Below are 8,695 nucleotides of genomic sequence, written 5' to 3' on the forward strand. Positions count from 1 at the left end.
GACTGTACAGATTGTATATTGATAGCACCCTTCTGGGCCCGCCAGATCTGGTGTAGCGGTTAAGAGCGGAGGTTTGGAGCAGTGGTCTCCAATCTGGAGAACCAGGTTTGATTCCCCACTCCTACACACGAAGCCAGCTGGGTGACCTTGGGCAAGTTACAGTTCTATTAAGAGCTCTCTCAGCCTCACCTACCTCACAGAGGGGGGTATTCTTCACGGAGATTTGCTGCTGTTTCGACACTGATTTGTGTCGGAGTCAAATTTTGGTTATTCACTGCAGATCCGTGTTTCCCCCCCCCCCCCCGAGCAAAATAAGCCGGGTTAAAAGAGAGGCAATCCAAACCACTTTTGAGACGATCTTTCCTGTGGAAGCGTGTTTTGTTGCGCGGATGCCCATGAAAAAATGTTTGCTTCGCTCCCCGGGACGTCTCCTTTCTCCTCCCCCAAGAACGGTGATTGGCTGGGGGAGTTTTGCGCTCGGACAAGAATACCGCCCCTTTGGCTGCCTGCCTGCCTGCCTAGAATCCTGGCACTTCTCTCCCTCCGTCCCCGCACGCCTTCCCCGCCCCTCGCCCGGGATGGGCCTTGGAGCTGGGCCCACACCTCCAAGCCCAGGGGGATGTCGGACGGACGGCTCCAGGGGAAGACCGGCGGGACCACGCCATGTGCTCCTCGCGCGCTGGGGCTGGTGGTGGGGGGGGCAGCTCAGTCTAGGGCAGCTGGACCCGTGGGGGGGGATGTTCAAGGGAAGGGACTGTTGGCCCCTCTGCCCCAGAGGAGAGGGGGGATTTTTGAGAAATCGGATGGGAAAAATGTGCATCCTGAGAGTGGAAAACCCAAGGCAAAACTCCCATCACTCTTCTGAAGAGGGGCGGCCAGCCTGCTCTTATCCCCCTCCTCTCTCACGATGCAATGTGGCCGGATCATGGCCAGCACGCAATCCAGGGGCCTTCTTTCCTCTCCCCCCCTGCCATGCACACTGGCTGGATCGGGGCTGGCGCGCAAGCTAGGAGCCCTCCTGTCTCTCACGATGCAATGTGGCCGGATCATGGCCAGCACGCAATCCAGGGGCCTTCTTTCCTCTCCCCCTCCCGCCATGCACACTGGCTGGATCGGGGCTGGTGCGCAAGCTAGGAGCCCTCCTGTCTTTCACAATGCAATGTGGCCGGATCATGACCAGCGCGCAATCCAGGGGCCTTCTTTCTCCGCCCCCTCCGCCATGCATCGTGAGAGCCCTCCTGTCTCTCACGATGCAATGTGTAAGCCGGTTTGAGTCTCCCTTAAGTGGTAGAGAAAGTCGGCATATAAAAAGCAACTCTTCTTTTTCTAAATCTACCGGATGTCAGGAGCAGAATACATAATGCTCTCTTGTGTACGGAATTTACCTACTATAGTCCAGCTCGTGATGGTGAGGGTGGTTCAACGGTGGAATGCGCTGCCGGGGGGGGGGGGGGTGGAGTCCCTGTCTTTGGAGGTCTTTAAACAGAAGCTGGATGGCCATCTATCGGGAGTGCTTTGATTGTGGGATCCTGCATGGCAGGGGGTTGGACTTGATGGCCCTTGTGGTCTCTTCCAACCTTGTGTGATTTTGTGATTTTTGCTACACCACGACATTCACCCGTTACACCTAACAGCATGGAGGTTACAGCCACTGAATTAAAGTTCACATCTTCTGTACAGGACGTTCTAATCAAGGCTAGGAAACCTTCCACCAAATATTCGTACTCGAAGAAATAGGTAGAATGTGATAAATGGTCTAGGTTGAAGGCTTGTGCCCAATTACATGCTTTCTGCCGGAGGTATGGAGAAGAAGAAGAGTTGGTTTTTATACCCTTCTTTTCTCTACCAAAAGGAGTCTCAAAGTGGTTTACAATCACTTTCCCTTCCCCTCCCCAACAGGCACCTTGTGAGGTAGGTGGGACATAGAGAGTTCTGAGAGAACTGTGACTAGCCCAAGGACACCCAGCAGGCTGCATGTGGAGGAGTGGGAAATCAAACCCGTTTCTCCAGAGTCTGCCGCTCTTAACCACTACACTACGCTGCCTCTCCCTTGCTTCTAGGAATTTGGCATCCTCCTCAGTTAAAGTACACCTTGTGGCTATTTCCGCTTATCGTGATTTCTTGGAAGGTTCTTCTTTGTTCTCACTTAGATCGGCACAGCACTTTCTCCGGGGATTAGTCAATGTCTTTCCCCCTACAGCTAGGATTGTTCCCCAATGATTATTATCCTTAGTCCTTTCGCATCTTATGATGGAGCCTTTTGACCCATTAGCCCCTTGCCCCTGGCTCTCTTGAGCTGGAAGGTTGGGTTCCTAGTTGCGGTCACTTCCTCCGGGCAAGTCAGAGAGCTGGCTGCACTAAGGGTTGGCCCTCCCTTCCTTAAAAATTTCAATGAAACAGTCGTCCTACACCCTAGCCTGAATTTCTTACCAAAAGTGGTCTCCCAAGTTCCATCTGGCACAGGCTGTGGTATTACCTGTGTTTTTTTCCATCCCCCACAAATAAAGCTGAAAAAGCCTTTCACTCTCTGGATGTTACGAATGCCCTGTTTTATTAGATCCACAGAACCAAGCAATTTAGGGCTGATAAAGCTTTATACAGTTGTTATTCGGACCCAGGAAATGGTAAGTTTGCATTCCCACAGCCCCTTTGTAGATGGGTCGTGGCTGCAATCTGGTCTTATTATGAAGCTACGGGCAAATCCTGCCCACTGGACGTCCATGCCCGCTCCGCCAGAGCGCAGGGTTTCATTTCATTGCATTTATTGGACAGTGCCACTTGTCAACATCTGAAAGACTAGAAACAAAGAGGATAACCTATGCTGGAACTAGTGGAGACTGTTGGAGAAGGCAGCATGTGGCTCAATAGTAAAACTAAAGTAAACCCAAATTGGGATATATGTATGAAAAGAATTGCAAGGCTGATTAATTCTATACCAAAACAATATTAATACACCAACATCAAATAATTAGCATACATCAAATAATGCACAGGAGCTTGAGGGAGGTCATATAATCTGTGTTGGAGGCTTTTGTTTCCACCTTTAAATACATTGTATATAAGCCTGGTGAGGCTTGTTTCAACTTTTCTTTACTGTATCCATTTTTTTCAGTTTGTTTGTTTGAGGCTTATACATTGTAACATTGTATACATTGTATCCTTATTCGCCTTGTTTGTAGTTTGAGGTTTCCGTGTGCATTCCAACACAGATTATATGACCTCCCTCAAGCTCCTGTGCATTATTTGATGTATGCTAATTATTTGATGTTGGTGTATTAATATTGTTTTGGTATAGAATTAATCACCCTTGCAGTTCTTTTCATACATATATCCCAATTTGGGTTTACTTTAGTTTTACTATTGAGCCATGTGCTGCCTTCTCCAACATCTGTAAGGCAGCAACCTGGCCGACTGAAGACACATTTGTGAAATATTACGCACCGGACCTGCAATCCAGAAACGATGTGGAAGTTGGAAAAGAAGTACTCCAGTTGTCATCTCAGTAAGAGCCTCGCCCTGCCTCCTTTTGGTGAGTAGCTTGCTAAAATCCCAATGTGGGGCTGCACTGAAGATGGAAGATGAAAACAGAGTGGCACTTACCTGTAACAGTGGTTCATTGAGTTTTCTGTGCTGACACACATTCCCTCCCTCCTGCCCTGAGATCTGAGCCTGCTCTGAGATCTGAGCCTGTAGCTCAGTGGTAGAGCATCTGCTTGGCATGCAGAGGGTCCCAGGTTCAGTTCCCGGCCTCTCCAGTTACAGGGAGTAGACAAGTAGGTGGTGTGAAAGACCCCTGCCTGAGACCCTGGAAAGCCACTGCCGGTCTGAGTAGACAATACTAGCTTTGATGGACCTAGGGTCTGATTCAGTATAAGGCAGTTTCATCTGTTCATGTGACTCTCGTCTGCTTTATCATGTGTCTGGTTATCCTAAGAGTTCACGGCAAGCAAGCAGGAATTGGGGAAAGAAGGTGCCGCTCCTCCAGAGCACGTGATGGTTTGGGCGGGGAAACCATTGCACCTGCCCTGGGGGGGAGGGCGCCCCCTTTGTTCCTTAAAAGCTAAAAACTTCGATTCTGCAGCCAGCCTGCACATGCGCAGTCCCCAGTGTGAGTCTGCACAGAACAACGGTTACAGGTAAGTGCAATTGTGTTGATCGTCTGATTTGCTCCTGGCAGGCGGAGTGGAGCGCCCACATCCTGGTCAGATCTGGGAAATAATCTTATGGCTTGCATTACGGGAGTGTCAAATGGATGCTTTCTTGGTGGTGACAAGGGGAGGGGGTTGCAAAGCCATGTGGGGCAGGGGCATGATTTTGTGGCAGAGCACTGTGTTTGCAAAGAGTCTCCGGTTCAATCCCTGGCATCTCCAGTTTAAAGGATTAGTTAGTAGGTGATGCCAAAGATGACAGGGAGACACTGCTTGTCGGGGTAGAGTGACAATCCTGACCTTGATAGACCAAGGGTCTGACTCGGTATAGGGCTGCTGCTTCTTTAAAGAGCCGTGGCTTAGTGGTAGAACAAGCACTTTGCATGCAGGAGGCCCCAGGTTCAATCCTCACCATGTCCTGTTGAAAGCCTCAGGTGATGCAGAATCCCTCTGCCTGAAACCCTGGAGAGCTGCTTCCGGGCAGAATGAACAAGACTGAACTTGACTCAATATAAGGTAGTTTAAAAGGGTTGTGGCTCAGTGGCAGAGCACCTGCTTTGCATGCAGATGTTCCCACTTCCAGGATCAGATAGCAGGTGATATGAAAGACCTCCCATCTGAGGCCTTGGAGAGTTGCTGCCAGGCAGAGTAGACTGATTTTGATTCAATATGGAACAGCTTAAATAAATAAGGGCTGTGGCTTAGTAGCAGAGCATCTGCTTTGTATGTGAAGGGTTGCAGGCTGAACCCCGGCTCATCTAGTTGAAAGGATTAGGTAGCAGGTGATGGGAAAGACCTCCCACCTGAGACCCTCGAGAGCTGCTTCCAGTCAGAGGTGACAGGACTGGGTCTGAATCAGTAGAAAACAGAGTTTTCAGTGTTTTGTAATGTGCTTCATTTTCCAAGGGAAAGGGGGGTACCCATTTTTTTTAAAATCCCCCTGTAACCTTGAGGTCGCCCTGACCTGGATGGCCCAGGCTAGCTTGATCTCATCAGATCTCAGAAGCTAAGCAGGGTCAGCCCTGGTTAGTATTTGGATGGGAGACCACCAAGGGATACCAGGGTTGCTGTGCAGAGGAAGGCACTGGCAAAACCACCTCTGTTAGTCTCTTGCCATGAAAACCCCAAAAAGGGGTCGCCATAAGTCGGCTGCGACTTGAAGGCACTTTACACACACACACACACAGCCATGAGGTCTAGATGCTTGCTTCTGAAAGAAAAAACAAGATCATGCCTTCCCTCTGGCCAAGAGGCAGGAGTGAGAAGGGGCGTTAGCAGATAGGCACCTGAGGGTTCTGCTTAGGCACTCAGCAATTTGGCCAAGTCTGCAGATCACCATGGAAAGAAGAACGGGTTGAGGTGGATCTTGATGTCTCTGAAAGCCCTTTGTAGTGGCTTTGAGCCCTTGTGTCCTCGAAACAGAAGAGTGATGAATAAGGAGGGCAGCTGACGTCGCTGAACTTCAAACCACGGCGCAAGCAAGGCCCTTGGCCCAGTAAAGAATTTGAGCGGTGCAGCAGTTAGGATAGCGGACTCAGATGGGAGAAACATGGATGCGGACCCTCCCTTACCCATAAAGCTCACTGGTCAGTCTTGAGTCAGTCACTCTCTCCCCCTAAGCTTAACCTACCTCACAGGGATGTTGTGAGGACAAACTAGAGGTTGGAGTACTATGTGTGCGTCACCTTGGAGGAATGGCAGGATCATTCTGGAAGTGTGGGCTTTCAGTGTATTCTTCGAGTATGAATTTGGTCTCACAACTTTAAGTAGTCAGGCCTGAGTTGGTTATTTCCAGAGGGGAAAAAAGGAAAACTAATGAATGGGTGACTTCCAAGGCAAATGCGATCTTGGGCTGCATCAGTATAGTGTCCAGATCACGCAAAGTGATGGTATCACTTTACTCTGCTCTAGTTGGACCTCACCTAAGAGTATTGTGTTCAGTTTTGGGCACTGCAATTTAAGAAAGATATAGATAAGCTGGAATGTGTCCAGAGGAGGGCAACAAAGATATTGAGGGGTCTGGAGACCAAGTCCTATGAGGAAAGGTTGAAGGAGCTGGGTATGTTTAGCCTGAAGAGGAGAAGACTGAGAGGTGATATGATAACCATCTTCAAGTACTTGAAGGGCTGTCATATAGAGGAGGGTGCAGAGCTGTTTTCTGTTGCTCCAGAAGGTTGGACCAGAACCAATGGGTTGAAATCAAAAGAGTTTCCATCTAGACATTAGGAAGAATTTTCTAACAGAGCAGTTCCTCAGTGGAACAGGCTTCCTCGGGAGGTGGTAAGCTCTCCTTCCCTGGAGGTTTTTAAGCAGAGGCTAGATGGCCATCTGTCAGCAATGCTGATTCTATGACGTTAGGGAGATCATGAGAGGGAGGGCCCCTTGGCCATCTTCTGGGCATGGAGTAGGGGTCACCGGGTGTGTGTGTGTGGGAGGTAGTTTGGAATTTCCTGCATTGTGCAGGGGGTTGGACTAGATGACCCTAGTGGTCCCTTCCAACTCTATGGGCGAAAATGCATGGGAAGTTTTGCCTTGGATTTGCCACTGTCTAGATGCACATTTCCCCCATCTGAATTCTCAAAACTCTGCATGGGGACTTATTTTTGAGTTTTGAGAATTTGGCTGGGGAAAATCTGCATTTAGAGAGTGGCAAATCCAAGGCAAAACCTCCCATGCGTTTTCACCCTATGATTCTATAGTTTGGCCTGGCTAGGTGGAGGCCGACACACAGGGGGGATGCTGCTTCAAGTCAGTCCTGATTTTGTTTTGGCTGGGCATGGCTTGGGAGATTCTCCTCTCTCCATCCCCTTGCCCAGCTGGCTCAGTGGTTCAGCCTGCTCAGGGAATGGTTGAAAGGGAGCAGTCGGGAAGGACTCAACCCTGGCGTCGGGCTGGGAGCCGTTCAGCCGTCACCCGATCTATGTGTTGTTCCAAGCAAGGAGCCAAGCCAGGCTGAGTGGTGGTGCAGTTGGGCAATTGAAGCTCTCATTGGAACCCCCCCCCCCACAAGCTTAAAATGACAATGGGTGTTGCTTCACCTGTACAGTAGAAGAAGAGTTGGTTTTTATACCCCGCTTTTCATTAAGTGGCTTACAATCACCTTCCCCTCCCCACAACAGACACCTTGTGAGGTAGGTGGGGCCGAGAGAGTTCAGAGATAACTATGACTAGCCCGAGGTCACCCACCAGGCTTCATATGGAGGAGCGGGGAATCAAACATGGTTGACAAGATTAGAGTCCACCGCTCTGTCTCTCAGTAAAGATTGAATATTTAGCGAATAACGTCTGCCAGTTCCAAGAGTTGTGGAAGATTGTGTGTGAGGTGTGGCTTCCAAACAGATTTGCACCCAGCATCTTTTTCTTTGTGAGAAGTGTCGGGTTTCTCCAGGACAGTTGCCGCTATCCCCCTTTTCCCTTAGTCACAGTGAGTGGTCACTCGGTGGTGAGCAGGAAACACTCAGCGCGTGCTCCGAAGCACTGTCCATTCTAGTGTGTTTTACAGGAGCAAGGAAAACAGTTTGAACAAAGTATAGGAAATGGAATGATATTGCCATGCTGTCTTTGAGGGGGAAGTGTTGCGGCCAATGGTTCGGCGTTTGCTTTGCATGCCAAAGATCTCTGGTTCAATCCCTGGCATCTCCAGCTAAAAGGATCAGGTAGGGGGTGATGGGAAGAATCTCTGTGCTGTGATGAAGGTCTGATTCAGTATAAGGCACTTTTAATATGTGATTAAAACCCTGCAATTAAGGATGCAGCCTTAAAACACACTTGTTAGGGAGTGAGCTCCATGAAACTAAAGAGACTCACTTCTGAGCAAACGTGCAGCAAGCCAGGATCCCCCCCAACAAAAGTAAGCCTTCATCCTTTTAAGCCTTCTCCCCCCTGCTGAAAACATCACACACTACTTCCCCCCCTTTACCGTTGTCTCTGCAAGGACTTATCCAGTATAGTCCAAAGGGAGAGGCACCCCTCAATCCACTGAACCTAAATGCGTCTATTGAGAAGCCCCGTCAGGTTCAGTGGGGTTTACTACCAGGTAAACCCACGTGGGCTTGCAGCCTAAATCTCCTGTCTTTCTTTTCCGTGCTTTGGAATGATATCATTGCATTCCTCCCTATTTTGGGGCACCGGACCAGGTGAGTAGACTGGAGGGAACTTCCTGGGCCCTGGCTTGAGTGAGAGTGGCCAGAGGAAGCCAGCCTGCACATCATTGCCTCTGACTTGGGACCCCTCGCTCGAGGGAGTGGGAGCAGCTCAGAGCAGCGAAGCTGGGCGTCGGGATCTATACACAACAGCATCTGGGGGAGAAGAAACCCTCCTACCCTTTTCGGACTTGAGGAGCCAGGATTAGATTTTGGGATGCTGCGGCATGTGGGTGCTTGGAGTTCTGCCCCTTGCCACCCATCCTAGTCCTTCCCCAGGAGAAGGGCACAAGCAGAAAACCCCCCCCCCAACCTGGACACATAGGGGAGGAACACACCTCTGAGGTCCCCTTCTTGTATGGGAAGAATCCAGAGGTGGGAGAATCAGCTCAGAATGGTCAGAAC

Source organism: Euleptes europaea, chromosome 17 (assembly GCF_029931775.1).
Source record: "Euleptes europaea isolate rEulEur1 chromosome 17, rEulEur1.hap1, whole genome shotgun sequence".
In the NCBI taxonomy this organism is placed as follows: Eukaryota; Metazoa; Chordata; class Lepidosauria; order Squamata; family Sphaerodactylidae; genus Euleptes; species Euleptes europaea.